Source organism: Periophthalmus magnuspinnatus, chromosome 18, assembly GCF_009829125.3.
Source record: "Periophthalmus magnuspinnatus isolate fPerMag1 chromosome 18, fPerMag1.2.pri, whole genome shotgun sequence".
Lineage (NCBI taxonomy): Eukaryota > Metazoa > Chordata > Actinopteri > Gobiiformes > Gobiidae > Periophthalmus > Periophthalmus magnuspinnatus.
In genome coordinates, this window is record NC_047143.1 from 20,068,936 (window position 1) to 20,085,675 (window position 16,740).

Genomic DNA, 16,740 nt, shown 5'->3' on the forward strand with positions numbered 1-16,740 from the left:
GAAGCGCAAAGCGAAATCGGTAAGAGGGAAATTCAAGTCTGTATAGTTTAATCTGCTATTTTCCCATGCAACAACAAGAATATGCTTTAACCAAATACATTACTTCGGTTTCAATAATTGTGCTAAAATGTACATTGAAATCGTGCCCCCCCTCCTTCCTCCTCCCCCCTCTGCTGCCACTCCTCCTGAACAGGTCCAGGTCCCCACCTTGGAGTCCTCCGTCTCAGCTCACCCTCTTCCTGAGTCTCCCTGCCCCGCTGACCCTGAGTGTCCTCTGCTCATCCATGGCCACACTGTGGAGGAGTATCAGCCCATCTACCACTCTGTTGTGGACTCCATGCTGACGTACGTTTCACCAACCAGATTCAACTCTGGTCACATTTTCTAACTCCTACCAGTTCATTGTCATATTATTTGGTAACTGAGCAACATTTTTCTTTGGTTTTATGTTACTGCTACTGAACCATTTTCAGTTGGTTCAGTCCCGGTTCAGATTTATTTGGTCCTTGTTTCCTTGTTTAGTCTGTTTTTAGTCTTGGCTCAGTCCTGCTTTACTCAGTTTAGTCTTTATTTATAAGTAGTCTCTCCTCTAAAACATGAGTCTAATTGTTGGTGTTCTTATGCTCTGGGTGTTTGCAGGTATCCCAGTGGTCGTCCCCGTCCCTACAGCCTGAAGCTGGGCCGTAGGATTAAGCAACGCCTGTGGGGGGAGATGGAGCAGCCCCTCATCTGCGAGATAGAGACCAGTGGAGGTCTCCTGCACTACAGGGAGTCCCATAGCACAAGGCCCTATCCACCTCTCATTGATGTGGATGTGTCTAAGGAGCCGGCACCTAAAACATCTCCTCCTTTTCTTTTTCAGGCCCAGCCCGCTGTCTCTGCTGGAGCTCCTCCCAGTCACCCACAGCACCACCTTCTGACAGGGCAGGTAAATACAAGCCAATGCAGAACTTTTATCAATCCAAAGAAAGTGGTTTTCTCAAATCCCCATGTTCCTTCTTTGGTGCAGGCTCCTAAAAGACAAGCTGCCGACTCCTCTGCTCCCACCCCTCCTCACTCAGCCAAGAGACGCAAGTCCCACTAAACATGGGCTCTCAGTCTCAACATGAGACTGATTTTGAACTTTTACATTTTGAAGTGGTTTTAACTTTTATTTGTAGATTTTAGAGTTACTTTGTGCCATTTTGCATTTGCACCATTAATATCTTTGTGTCGACCATTTTATATTTTATTGTTTTTTCTTTGTGTGTCATTTTGAATTTATACCATTTGTGTGCCAATTAATAATCTTTATTGTCTGTGTTTTGTAGGTTTCAGCACTAGGCAACCCCTCAAAAAAACAAAAAAAAAAAAAAAACTGTCCACCAAACCATCTCTTCTGCTTTGCACCTCGTGGCTACTGCCCCCGCTCTACATCAACATCTTCAGGGGCGAGCCATCTCCACCTTCTCCATCTTCTTCAAAGATAAATATGGCTCCGACATCAGCCAAGATCTCCTCCATCAAAACAATGCTCCAGCCCCAGCCTACCAGCAACATCTACAGGGGCAAGCAGCCATTTTGATCCTCCTCAGCTCTCCACCGAAATTAACATGACTTTGCCCAGTCAGTGCCCCAGCCTACCATCACCAACCTCAGGGGCAAACATCTATTCTCCACCATCCAGCCTCCATCCAAAACCTCTTCTCCGTGGTTACAACTGTCAGTGTGCAGGTACGTGTTTGGCCTCTGGTTTAGTTCTTATTCATAACTAGACTCTCCTTAAAAATATGTGTCTAATTATTGGTGGTAACTGTGCTCTTGTGTAATTTTAGCATTTTAGATTTGATTGTGATTTTGAATGTGTACCATTTAATAATCTTTATTGTCTGTGTTTTGTAGCTTTCAACACCAGACTGCCCCTGAAAAAACGGTTGTCTTGCATTTCATGGCTACTGCTTCAAATCAACATCTTCAGGGGCGAGCCATCTCCATCTTCTCCACCGTCTCCTACGACACATGTAACATCTTATGTGTCCAATTTCAACAGATCTACTGCCCCAGCCTGCCATCACCATCTACAGGGGCAGTAGAATCTGCCACTCTCCAAACTCTTCTCAATGGTTACAGGTATGTGTTTGCATCATTGAATTTGAATTTGTACCTCTTAAGTTTGTGAACTAATACTCTTTATTTTCTCTTTTTTCCCCTCCTCGAACCGCCACCTTAACGTGGTGGAGGGGTTTGTGCACCCGTATGATCCTGGGAGCTATGTTGTCGGGGGCTTCATGCCCCTGGTAGGGTCACTCACGGCAAACAGGTCCTGGGAGACGGATCAGACCAAGAGCGGTTCAGAAGCCTCCATGATGAGTTTAAGAACAAGGCCAGTTTTGTTGACCAGACTGGCGTTACTGGGGCCCCACCCTGGAGCCAGGCCTGGGGTGGGTGTTTGTCAACTAATACTCTTTATTATCTGTGTTTTGCAGTTTTCAACAACAGGCTGCCTGTCCAAATAAACCTGCATGCTTCCAAATTCAACTGATTCTACTGCCCCAGCCTGCCATCATCATCTACAGGGGCAAAAGAAAACTACCACATCAAAATACCATCTTGTCATATTGCACCTGCCTAATACCATCCTGCAACTGCCCAGTGTACCATTAAAATATACAGAGCAGTAACACCATCCTCCAGTTCAAATATGGCTCAAAATTTACAGGGGCAAGCATCAGATCAAGGCAAGCAGATTCTCATCTAATAAACTAAAGTTAATTATGATTGGATGTTTTCTGTGTTTTTGTTTTTTTCCAATTCATTTTGCCAAATATTACACATCTACTGGTTTCTACAATACAAGTGTAGTGAGATCCTTGCACACAGTTTATTGTATATGTCTTTAATAACTTTCAACTCTACTTTACCATACACTATGTTATTGTGGTCCAAGCTGGACTCTTTAAGTTATAATACTGCAAATGCAAGTGAAAATATTTGTACTCAATGCACTCTGCTTTGGCTGACAAAAGTCAACAAAAAACTTAATATTGTTATTAAAATGCCAGACCATACCATTTTCTTATTATAATATAATACATCTATAGTATACAGAATTTAGGCCATCCATGGGTGTAAGTGATTTATGGCAATTATCAATTTAAAGCAAATTATTAAATTATTAAGACTGCAAATTCTAGAGGCTCACGACAGCAATAGCCACACGTATAATACTGTAAAACATGTAAGGAAGTCTGCCAAAGAAATGTAAAAATTCTGGACATTTTTTTCTTGGTTTCTGGTGCATTTTTGATATATTCCACTTGACTAAAGTGGGCTTGCATTTATCAATTCTTTATGTCATAAAATGCAGAATTGGATAGAGTAGCCAAATAATGTACTTAAGCAAGGGTACACTTACTTCAAAATCATATCACTCACGAAGTACAAAGTAGTGATCCAAGTTAAGAGTTACGTAAGACATAACATCAGATTTATAATCACCAGATCATTTGGATTCCAAATCTTTAATCTTAAGTCCTTCCAAATTTTGGAATGATTTTGGAATGATTTTCACATAAATGCGCATATTGCAATGCCCCGTAGTCACAGGTAAGAAGCACACGCCTTGTTTCTTGCAAACGGGTTTATTTAATAAAGTGGTGGCACTCAACCGAGCTGCTGTTCAGCCACAGCTCACGCTAACTCTCCAAAACACAGAACAGAACTTGGACCTCGCCTTCAGTCCCTCTTCTCAAAACACAACACATTGTCCAAAACCCCCACAGCGCCCCCTCCTGATGCAACAGGGATAAAACAATAACACATCCCAACACAGAGCTATTACAATATTAATGAGTAGGGATGCACAGATACCAATACCACTATAGGGGGCCAGTACTCCTACTGTCAATGGGCCGCCGATACCAAGAGCCGATACCACTGTAGCTGTGCTGCTTCTTGTTTGGTCAGTACTCGTACTGTCAATGGGCCGCCGATACCAAGAGCCGATACCACTGTAGCTGTGCTGCTTCTTGTTTGGTCAGTACTCGTACTGTCAATGGGCCGCCGATACCAAGAGCCGATACCACTGTAGCTGTGCTGCTTCTTGTTTGACGCTCACACCTCATCTCTCCAGAGAGCAGTGAGCTCTGAGTACAGAAGCATAAAATGTACACATTAACTGTTCTGCATATTTGACTGTCACATGAAATATACAAATATTTAGGACTCTAAAGGTGTTTACACCACCAAAATCTCACCAAAATTAATTTATCAAAGATTCCTCCTACTCATCCTCCTTCAACAATAAACATGGCACTTTTAAATGTCCGCTCTCTGCTGAACAAAGCTTTTATTGTCAATGACTTAATTTTAGATCACAAACTTGACTGTCTCTTTTTAACAGAAACTTGGTTGGGTGGAGATGGACCGGTTGTTCTCAATGAGGCCTCCCCCTCTGATTTTAACTATGCCTTTTCAATTAGGGGTAGTAAAAGGGGAGGTGGCACTGCTTCTATATGTTCAAGTACTCTGGCCACCAAACCTATTTTATTTAATAATTTTAAGAGTTTCGAATACCACGCAGTTGTTTTTAATAACCCACAAATTTTAGCAGTAACAATTTACAGACCACCAAAAAAGTGCAGTATTTTTATCAATGAATTTTCGGAATTTTTATCAATTCTACATAATTCTTACAATATGATTATTTTAACCGGTGATTTTAATTTACATGTAGATATTTTAGACCCTGTTGCAAGGGAATTTTTAAATGTTCTTAATTACATGGATTTTACCCAGCATGTGACACAGCCAACTCACAACAGAGGACACACTCTGGACTTGGTCATCACTCATGGCCTGTCTGCGAGTGTGTCCTCTGTTGTTGACCTGGCTGTGTCAGATCATTTCTGTGTGTTTTTTAATATCACTGGTTTTATTCAGCGGGAGACCTCTGTGAGAACTGTGAGGAAGCGTCATCTTACCCCTGAAGTGGCTGCAAATTTTATTCAAATTTTAGAGAACACTCCTCCAATTGTTTTACCTGCCTCCTGTGATTTTATTGTTGATGATTTTAACAGCAAACTTCAATCCACTTTAGATACAGTTGCTCCTCTTAAATTAAGCAAGGCCCCCCCCAAACCTGCAGCACCATGGAAAACTGAATCAATAAAACAACTTAAACGAAACTGCAGAAGGGCAGAAAGAAAATGGAGGAAAAACAAAATCACAATTAACTTTCAAATGTACACCCAACATCTAAAAACATATAATAACGCCATCAGAAACAATAGAAACTCATATTTCTCCAAACTAATCACAAATAATAAAAACAACCCCAAAATTCTTTTCTCCACTATCGACCATCTCACTAACCCTGTTCTTAACAACTCCAAACTCCCTCCCACTGACTCCCTTTGTGAGCAGTTTGCAGACCACTTCATGGGAAAGATAAACAAAATCAGATGTGACATTTTATCTAACCAAACCACTGTTTTTAACACATCTGATTGTTTGTCTTTACCAGAGGAAACACTGGACAGCTTTGTCCTGGTTAATGCTGAGAGGCTTGATGAAGTTTTCTCCTCAGTGAGACCCACCACATGTCTTGTTGACCCCATTCCAACACGGTTCTTCAAGTCATTTTATGAATCTTTTAGAGACGAGCTTTTAAACATGATGAACTACTCTCTTCAGACAGGGGTCTTTCCCACTGCCTTTAAAGCTGCAGTGGTGAGGCCCCTGCTGAAGAAGAGCAATTTAGATTTTAATGATTTTAACAATTACAGACCAGTGTCTAACTTACCATTTTTAAGCAAAATTTTAGAAAAACTTGTTTTTACCCAGCTTAATTATTTTTTAAACACACAGAACATTCTTGAAGAATGTCAGTCTGGTTTTAGAGTAAACCACAGTACAGAGACAGCCTTGACAAAGATTTTAAATGATTTTAGACTAAATTATGATTCTAAACAGGTGACAGTGTTGGTTCTACTGGATCTAAGCGCTGCCTTTGATACAGTAGACCACACTATTCTTTTAAACAGACTCAAACACCTGGTCGGCCTCTCTGGTACTGTACACAAATGGTTTACTTCCTACCTCACAGACAGAACATTTATGGTAAGCTTAGACACCTACTCCTCTCAGGTTCATAAAATCACATGTGGTGTGCCCCAGGGTTCCATTTTAGGTCCTATACTTTTTAACCTGTACATGCTCCCTCTTGGTGATGTCATCAGGAGACATGGAATCAGCTTCCACAGCTATGCAGATGATACACAGCTTTACATCTCCATGTCTCCTGATGACACCAGCCCAGTGGATGCTCTTTTTAACTGTATTTTAGACATCAAATCCTGGATGGCAGAAAACTTCCTCCAGCTTAACCAGGACAAAACTGAGGTTTTAATCATCGGTCCTGAGGCCCAGAGAGAGAAACTTTTACCCAAATTACAGTCACAGTCTTTTAATCCATCATCACAAGTAAGAAACCTGGGCGTTATTTTTGACTCTGAGCTGACTTTTATTCCACACATTAAAAACATCACAAAAATTGGTTTTTACCATTTGAAAAACATAGCCAGAGTCCGTCCCATTCTCTCTCGGGCCAACACAGAGACGCTGATGCATGCTTTTATCACCAGTCGTATAGACTACTGTAATGCCCTGCTCTCTGGTCTTCCCAAAAAGGCGATTTCAGGTCTACAATTATTACAAAATTCAGCAGCACGTGTCCTGACTAAGACCAGGGGGCGGGACCACATTACACCGGTATTAGAATCCCTGCATTGGCTCCCTGTGTGTTTCAGGATCGATTTTAAAGTTCTTTTACTGGTTTTTAAATGTCTTAATGGTCTTGGGCCTTCTTATCTTACAGAACTGCTTTTATCCTATGAACCCTCGCGGCCCCTGCGCTCCTCCGGCAGCAGGCTCCTAGTCATTCCCAAAGTCAGGACACACACGCATGGAGAGGCCTCTTTCCAGTTTTATGGCCCCCGTCTATGGAACAGTCTGCCGGAGGACCTCAGGGCCGCAGAGAACATTCAGGTTTTTAAAAGCAGGCTCAAGACCCATCTTTTTAGCATAGCTTTTGATTAGTATTTATCATTTTAGTTTACTTCTCTATTTATTTAGTCTTATTTAGGCTGGCTAGTGTGTTTATGTTTTACTTATGTTTTATTTACTTGTTTAGTTTTGACTTATTTTATTATTTATTGATTATTTTATTATTTATTGGTTATTTATTTTATTATTTATTGACTTATTTATTAGTTTTGACTTATTTTATTATTTTTAATCATTTTAGATTTGCCAGTGTTTCCTCTGAGGAGCCCTCTGCACCGGGAGCTGTGGTTGGCTGTGGCTGCTGGGCCCTGGTTCGTGGGCCCTGGAGGTTTGGTCTTGCCTCATCTCTTCTCTGGGCCCTGGGCTGGTGTCCTGTGGCTGTGGGTGACCCTGTTCCTGGTGCAGATGGTTCCTCTGGTGGCGCTCTCTCATCTGGTTCATCTTTATCCAGCCTGTTCCACTTAAACATATTTTAAATGAAACTGAGGTATTTTAACATGTGTTGAGGTGGGGGGTGGGAGTGTGTGTTGGGGTGGGGGGTTGTTTGGTTATGATTATTGATGTGTTGGGGTTGGGTTGTTGGGCTGTCGGGTGGCTGGGTGGGTTTGGTGGGTGGGACTGATTTTAATGCTTTGTAAAGCACTTTGTGTTACTTTTTTTTGTATGAAAAGTGCTATATAAATAAAGTTTGATTTGATTTGATTTGATTTGATACAGTTCACAGAGGATATCGGCGCAGTGTTTGTGTTTACAATAGTAGCATGCTAACTTCGCTAAGTGGCGCTGACGTTTATTTGCTTGTGCTGCATTGAAACGTATTATAATTGACAAAGAAATATAGAGCATGAATAGAGCATGTCCAGAGCTTTTAAAAGAGACATAACATGTCGATATTGATCACAGTGTGGCCGTTGTAAAAGTAACAAAACAGTCACTGTTATGCTAAGAGTGGCGTGTTAGCAGTTAGCATGTTAGCTAAGAGGAAGTGGTAAATATTAAAGCCAGATGCTTATCTAAATAAATCATTGGCATTATACCTAACTACAGTGATGATTTCAGTAGATAAGATAAGTATTCTAAGATGAAAAAGAAGGCTACAAAATAAAATCCTACGAAATTAATTTGCAGTGGTATCGGTGCATCCTTATATGAGTATTCACAGCACATTCAGGAGTAATGTAATATTCATGAAATAAATAGTTTTGCTTTAATTTTAAATAAGTAGATAAGTAAATAGGCCTATTTCTACATTTATCAGTTATGGAATTGTTAGAACGTGAAGTGGTTGCGTTGTGTTGCTATGGACGCGTTGTGTTGCTAAGGACGCGTTGTGTTGCTAAGGACGCGTTGTGTTGCTATGGACGCGTTGTGTTTATTTTTAAAAATTTCAACATTCCAAAGTCTGAGAGAAAAAAGTCACGCTTTGGCCTTTCATTCAACGATTTATCGAAAATCAGCTGATCCGCAGGTGTTTTTTTACTGTCTTGGTGCTTGAGTTAACAGGCTTTCAGCATGGAGCAGCTAATTTTAACTCAAACTTATTGTACTATTTTGACAATTAAGTACATTATGTTTCATTAAGGGAGATTGAGTGTATATAGATTTTGGCATATTTTCCCCCAATGTAGTCAAGGTTTACGCTAGTTTTGCTTTAGACCAAATGTTATTTGGAAAGCCAAATAATATAAGAGACATATTGTGGTAAGTTTCAGTCCAATTATTTCTATATAAAGTAACTTGAACTTTTATTCTGTGTTTTCCAGTTTGTGTTGTCTGGTCACTTGTTTGACCACTCCTACAGTGCCTGCTGCAGGAGGAGGTCTCGGGGTTTGACTGAACAGGTAAGAAAGTACAAAGCACATATCACCCCATTATAACTACCGTGAGCTACAATGTTTAGTAGATAAAATTACTTTCTAAGAATGGCTGCTACAAACTACCAGTGAAACTCGTACCACAGTTTGGTAAACAATGCACCTCACTAAAGTTTATCAAACCTAACTCACCTCTGTGTCCCTTAGGCCCTGAGCAACACTCCCGCTCCTGAGGTGGCCAAAGTCGCGGGTTTGGTCCCTGTCTCCGCCTCTGCCCCCAGCCGAGGAGTCCAGGCGTGTCTCCAGGAGGCTCGCTTTGAAGCGCAAAGCGAAATCGGTAAGAGGGAAATTCAAGTCTGTATAGTTTAATCTGCTATTTTCCCATGCAACAACAAGAATATGCTTAACCAAATACATTACTTCGGTTTCAATAATTGTGCTAAAATGTACATTGAAATCGTGCCCCCCCTCCTTCCTCCTCCCCCCTCTGCTGCCACTCCTCCTGAACAGGTCCAGGTCCCCACCTTGGAGTCCTCCGTCTCAGCTCACCCTCTTCCTGAGTCTCCCTGCCCCGCTGACCCTGAGTGTCCTCTGCTCATCCATGGCCACACTGTGGAGGAGTATCAGCCCATCTACCACTCTGTTGTGGACTCCATGCTGACGTACGTTTCACCAACCAGATTCAACTCTGGTCACATTTTCTAACTCCTACCAGTTCATTGTCATATTATTTGGTAACTGAGCAACATTTTTCTTTGGTTTTATGTTACTGCTACTGAACCATTTTCAGTTGGTTCAGTCCCGGTTCAGATTTATTTGGTCCTTGTTTCCTTGTTTAGTCTGTTTTTAGTCTTGGCTCAGTCCTGCTTTACTCAGTTTAGTCTTTATTTATAAGTAGTCTCTCCTCTAAAACATGAGTCTAATTGTTGGTGTTCTTATGCTCTGGGTGTTTGCAGGTATCCCAGTGGTCGTCCCCGTCCCTACAGCCTGAAGCTGGGCCGTAGGATTAAGCAACGCCTGTGGGGGGAGATGGAGCAGCCCCTCATCTGCGAGATAGAGACCAGTGGAGGTCTCCTGCACTACAGGGAGTCCCATAGCACAAGGCCCTATCCACCTCTCATTGATGTGGATGTGTCTAAGGAGCCGGCACCTAAAACATCTCCTCCTTTTCTTTTTCAGGCCCAGCCCGCTGTCTCTGCTGGAGCTCCTCCCAGTCACCCACAGCACCACCTTCTGACAGGGCAGGTAAATACAAGCCAATGCAGAACTTTTATCAATCCAAAGAAAGTGGTTTTCTCAAATCCCCATGTTCCTTCTTTGGTGCAGGCTCCTAAAAGACAAGCTGCCGACTCCTCTGCTCCCACCCCTCCTCACTCAGCCAAGAGACGCAAGTCCCACTAAACATGGGCTCTCAGTCTCAACATGAGACTGATTTTGAACTTTTACATTTTGAAGTGGTTTTAACTTTTATTTGTAGATTTTAGAGTTACTTTGTGCCATTTTGCATTTGCACCATTAATATCTTTGTGTCGACCATTTTATATTTTATTGTTTTTTCTTTGTGTGTCATTTTGAATTTATACCATTTGTGTGCCAATTAATAATCTTTATTGTCTGTGTTTTGTAGGTTTCAGCACTAGGCAACCCCTCAAAAAAAACAAAAAAAAAAAAAAACTGTCCACCAAACCATCTCTTCTGCTTTGCACCTCGTGGCTACTGCCCCCGCTCTACATCAACATCTTCAGGGGCGAGCCATCTCCACCTTCTCCATCTTCTTCAAAGATAAATATGGCTCCGACATCAGCCAAGATCTCCTCCATCAAAACAATGCTCCAGCCCCAGCCTACCAGCAACATCTACAGGGGCAAGCAGCCATTTTGATCCTCCTCAGCTCTCCACCGAAATTAACATGACTTTGCCCAGTCAGTGCCCCAGCCTACCATCACCAACCTCAGGGGCAAACATCTATTCTCCACCATCCAGCCTCCATCCAAAACCTCTTCTCCGTGGTTACAACTGTCAGTGTGCAGGTACGTGTTTGGCCTCTGGTTTAGTTCTTATTCATAACTAGACTCTCCTTAAAAATATGTGTCTAATTATTGGTGGTAACTGTGCTCTTGTGTAATTTTAGCATTTTAGATTTGATTGTGATTTTGAATGTGTACCATTTAATAATCTTTATTGTCTGTGTTTTGTAGCTTTCAACACCAGACTGCCCCTGAAAAAACGGTTGTCTTGCATTTCATGGCTACTGCTTCAAATCAACATCTTCAGGGGCGAGCCATCTCCATCTTCTCCACCGTCTCCTACGACACATGTAACATCTTATGTGTCCAATTTCAACAGATTCTACTGCCCCAGCCTGCCATCACCATCTACAGGGGCAGTAGAATCTGCCACTCTCCAAACTCTTCTCAATGGTTACAGGTATGTGTTTGCATCATTGAATTTGAATTTGTACCTCTTAAGTTTGTGAACTAATACTCTTTATTTTCTCTTTTTTCCCCTCCTCGAACCGCCACCTTAACGTGGTGGAGGGGTTTGTGCACCCGTATGATCCTGGGAGCTATGTTGTCGGGGGCTTCATGCCCCTGGTAGGGTCACTCACGGCAAACAGGTCCTGGGAGACGGATCAGACCAAGAGCGGTTCAGAAGCCTCCATGATGAGTTTAAGAACAAGGCCAGTTTTGTTGACCGGACTGGCGTTACTGGGGCCCCACCCTGGAGCCAGGCCTGGGGTGGGTGTTTGTCAACTAATACTCTTTATTATCTGTGTTTTGCAGTTTTCAACAACAGGCTGCCTGTCCAAATAAACCTGCATGCTTCCAAATTCAACTGATTCTACTGCCCCAGCCTGCCATCATCATCTACAGGGGCAAAAGAAAACTACCACATCAAAATACCATCTTGTCATATTGCACCTGCCTAATACCATCCTGCAACTGCCCAGTGTACCATTAAAATATACAGAGCAGTAACACCATCCTCCAGTTCAAATATGGCTCAAAATTTACAGGGGCAAGCATCAGATCAGGGCAAGCAGATTCTCATCTAATAAACTAAAGTTAATTATGATTGGATGTTTTCTGTGTTTTTGTTTTTTTCCAATTCATTTTGCCAAATATTACACATCTACTGGTTTCTACAATACAAGTGTAGTGAGATCCTTGCACACAGTTTATTGTATATGTCTTTAATAACTTTCAACTCTACTTTACCATACACTATGTTATTGTGGTCCAAGCTGGACTCTTTAAGTTATAATACTGCAAATGCAAGTGAAAATATTTGTACTCAATGCACTCTGCTTTGGCTGACAAAAGTCAACAAAAAACTTAATATTGTTATTAAAATGCCAGACCATACCATTTTCTTATTATAATATAATACATCTATAGTATACAGAATTTAGGCCATCCATGGGTGTAAGTGATTTATGGCAATTATCAATTTAAAGCAAATTATTAAATTATTAAGACTGCAAATTCTAGAGGCTCACGACAGCAATAGCCACACGTATAATACTGTAAAACATGTAAGGAAGTCTGCCAAAGAAATGTAAAAATTCTGGACATTTTTTTCTTGGTTTCTGGTGCATTTTTGATATATTCCACTTGACTAAAGTGGGCTTGCATTTATCAATTCTTTATGTCATAAAATGCAGAATTGGATAGAGTAGCCAAATAATGTAAATAATAAGAGTTACATAAGACATAACATCAGATTTATAATCACCAGATCATTTGGATTCCAAATAATCTGGTGAAAAACTGGTGTTAAACCATAACACACAGGCCTATAGGTCTATAATAACTAATCTGATAAATGACATAGACTGATACGAATGACTAGACTAGAAAATAATATTACAAATCTAATCTTAGTATAACTCTTTTGAAGGTGTACTATGTAATTTATCTGCTGAAGTGTCTGCCAATTGCTATATGTCAGACAGATACCTGATTCACTACTGTCTGTGATTGATGACTATGCCTGTTCACTGGAAACTTTGAGGAAGGAGTCTGATCTGAGTGATAAATGTATCCATGAAATTCAAGAACAGTTTGTGGTCATATCAGCACAACACTGTATTTTGACTGTTGTTTTCTAGTAGAGCCACAGAGAGAGGGTGAGTGTAATCGATGTGAATATTCAGTGGGAATATGGTCTTTGGTCATTTTTTTGTTTTTGAGTCAATTTGAAAAAAAAAAATAAATAAAAAAAATGAGAGTGATTCTTAGAAATTGTGTGTATTTCAATATTTAAACAGCCATAAAATTGTCAAACATTTATATTTTCAAATATTTTTAACAAAAAAATTCACGAAGGTGTTCTCTTCAAAATGGTATATTGATTCCATAAATTAGCATAAATAATTAACCATTTAGATGCCAGTTTATGCCCAATACCATGTACAGCAATTGTCAATCCCCTTTTATTAAAAGCCTAAAAAAAATTTGCCCTTTATTTTATATTTTCCTGTGGAAAACTACATGCAATTATGTAAAATTATTATTTTCCTTTTTTTACACTAAATTAACACATATTCCATGAGCTCTTAAATCCATATCTCTATTATAGCTATATTGTAGCTAAGTTATCACGATAAATGTCTCTTCAGATACACAAAGCGTAATAACAAGTATAAGATTATAATTTGTTTACTGAAAATTTGAAACTGGTATGATGGTCAGAATTTTAAGGGGGGCTTTATCACCTATTTCTTCCTTTAACTTTACAGAAGTTTTAGGGTATCATTGTTTATCATAGCCTCCTCCCGGCATGTCCCACCGGGAGGAGGCCCCGGGGAAGACCCAGGACACGCTGGAGGGACTATGTCTCTCGGCTGGCCTGGGAACGCCTTGGGGTCCCACCGGAGGAGCTGGAGGACGTGTCCGGGGTGAGGGAAGTCTGGGAGTCCCTGCTTAGACTGCTGCCCCCGCGACCCGGCCCTGGATAAGCGGAAGAAAATGGATGGATGGATGGATGGATAAGCATAGATTTTTATAGACAATTTTCTTCCTAACACTAACCACTCAGATCATACTCCCCCCTCAAAGTTTCCAGAGAAAACAGTGAACAGTCATCAGTCACAGAGAGCATGAGGAGTAAACCAGGGCTCTCTGTCTTCTTCATGTTCAGGAAGGAGTATCAACAACTCTTCATCGTGATCAGCGAGACCAAACACTTTAGAAACACATTTCTCAAATCACAAACTACAGAAATGATCCCTGAAAGCATAGTCTTAATGTGGGACAGCTCTACAACAGACACTAGAGCCACCACACTGTGACTCTATGTTATAAGGTGAACACAGGTGAAATTTAAAAGCAAATTAGTCCAATAATCCATGAAATTATTTCGAGTAGACTCAGAAGTAGAATTATGATCTGTCTAATTCTTTCTTCTGTCTTTGTTGGAGTTCAATGCAAGACAACAAGTTACAGGATTTTTTAAATTAAAAATATAAGATATAATTAAATGTTCTTATACTGCTTCATTTATTATGTAGCAATATAAGATTATTACATCTACAGAACTGTGGTCGAGGTGACTTTAAATTTGTTTTATATGAAAAATTACAGTGACACTGACATTACATTCACATGTTTTCACATTATAACACAGAGTCACAGTGTGGTGGCTCTAGTGTCTGTTGTAGTGCTGTCCCATATTAAGACTATACTTTCAGGGATCATTTCTATAGTTTGTGACTTGAGAAATGTGCTTCTAAAGTGTTTGGTCTTGCTGATCACGATGAAGAGTTGTTGATACTCCTTCCTGAACATGAAGCAGACAGAGAGCCCTGGTTTACTCCTCATGCTCTCTGTGACTGATGACTGTTTCCTCTGGAGACTTTGAGGGAGGGAGTATGATCTGAGTGTTTTTTTTTTCTTTTTTAACTATGTAGAGAATAAATTGTTTGAAGTCTTGTTTAATGACTTTACAGTTGCTTAACTCCAAAAAACACCAGTGTTTTATTTACTTACTAAAGCAACAAAAGTAATCATTATTCAAATCTCTCCAAAAATAGTTATTTGATAAATGTTGTATCAAACTTATGAAATACATTTATATTTTACTTTATGTGTGGTAATTTTAGACCAGTTCAAGCTGGGGTAATATTCTTTATAGCAGAGGGGTTTGCATTTTAGAACCAAACCTATTGATATTGGTATTAGTATACTTAGCATAGTACTTGGTATCAGATCACTGCTAAAATCACTATCACCCATCACTATTAGAAGATAACTGGGGGGAAAAATCCACAAATGCAGTCATTGCTCTGTTGTATAATTGTTTGGGGCTGAAGTAATATAAATTCTCTCCCTACCAGCAAAATCCTAAAAACACATTATCAGAATGGCTTATAGAACATAAATGACTTCTGTTTTTCTGGTTGCTCCTTGTCTCCTTTTTTGCGTGGAGTTTTATTTCTGCCATGTTGTACAATTCCACAGTTCTATATTGGATGACTCACTCAGATCATACTCCGCCCCTCATAGTCTCCAGAGGAAACAGTGAACAGTCATCAGTCACAGAGAGCATGAGGAGTAAACCAGGGCTCTCTGTCTGTTTCATGTTCAAGAAAGAGTATCAACAACTCTTCATTGTGATCAGCGAGACCAAACACTTTAGAAACACATTTCTCAAGTCACAAACTATAGAAATGATCCCTGAAAGTATAGTCTTAATATGGGACAGCGCTACAACAGACACTAGAGGCACCACACTGTGACTCTGTGTTATAAGATGAACACAGGTAATCAATATTTTACACTGGAGCTGGCGTTCTGAAGTACAGTCCTTGAAAACTATTAAGGTTCAAGGTTTACTTTATTTGTCTCCCTTGAGAGAAATTTTGTTTGGATAGGTGGGTCTGCTGCATACTACAAAGACAAACATAACTACACAAAAAAAAACAAAAAACTGTCAGGTGTAATACGATACATAACAACCATATTGTTGCAAAGAGCTAGGCTGCCCATAACTACAATAATAAGTTAAACATAATGTTTCGTTCAATCCCAGACCCAACTCACCCATAGATATGAATGGGGAAACAAGAAATGAACTGTCCCTGGTACATTTAAATCCAAAGACAAATGTGGATGGGGTTAGGTAAGAATATATGTAAGTAATATTTGACACGTCCATTATGCACAGAAACTAGTGATGAGTGGACTGACACTAATGTATTGATACTGACTGAATTATAAAAGGTATAGTTTCTCATGGAATAATATTGACACTGAAAATTTCTCAAATATTGATTTCAAAATTCACCGGTACTATACAGTTAATGTTTTAGATGAGTTCAAGCTGGGGTGGAAGAAGATAACGATGCTTTGGAAGAGTTTGAGATGAACCAGTGTATGTGACTTGTAATATTTAGATTTTCCCTGTCATTGTAGGTAGTTGTATGCAAAATCTTCTTATGTGTAGTGGCATGTGTTACAATTTAATTCCAGCACAGAAATAAAACAGCCATTAAACATCAATATGGAATAAATGGGTATTACATGAAATGCTCACAATAATCTTTTGACAGATGCACAATAACATTTAGTAAAGCACATTTGGTAATAGCTTTAAAAGTGATACTCGCCTCGTAGGGACGATCTTTTCAATTCATTTATACATCATTTCGCAACCACTCTGATCATACTCTCCTCCTCGCTGTCCCCGAAAGAACAGTGAACGGTCATCAAGAGCAGAGAGCATAAGGATAACTCCAAGTCTCTCTACCTGCTTCGCGCTCAGAGAAGAGTATCATCCACTCTTCATCGTGGTTAGCGAGACCAACACTTTAGAAACACATTTCGCAAGTCATGAACTATAGAAATGATCCCTGAAAGTATAGTCTTAAAGTAAAGTTGAA

General features: G+C 40.1%; 4 non-coding genes across 4 annotated transcripts; 1 reads left to right on the top strand and 3 right to left on the bottom strand.

The window, feature by feature from the left end:
- Positions 1 to 13,889: 13,889 nt before the first annotated feature.
- Positions 13,890 to 14,105, bottom strand: LOC117386736 (small nucleolar RNA U3). Its single transcript, XR_004542712.1, has one exon. It is a non-coding gene; the product is annotated as a small nucleolar RNA U3 (small nucleolar RNA).
- Positions 14,106 to 14,534: 429 nt separating this feature from the next.
- LOC117386735 (small nucleolar RNA U3) lies at positions 14,535 to 14,744 on the top strand. Its single transcript, XR_004542711.1, has one exon. It is a non-coding gene; the product is annotated as a small nucleolar RNA U3 (small nucleolar RNA).
- Positions 14,745 to 15,334: 590 nt separating this feature from the next.
- On the bottom strand, positions 15,335 to 15,551 carry LOC117386737 (small nucleolar RNA U3). Its single transcript, XR_004542713.1, has one exon. It is a non-coding gene; the product is annotated as a small nucleolar RNA U3 (small nucleolar RNA).
- A 960-nt stretch (positions 15,552 to 16,511) lies between these two features.
- Positions 16,512 to 16,726, bottom strand: LOC117386734 (small nucleolar RNA U3). The gene has a single exon (XR_004542710.1). It is a non-coding gene; the product is annotated as a small nucleolar RNA U3 (small nucleolar RNA).
- Positions 16,727 to 16,740: the final 14 nt, after the last annotated feature.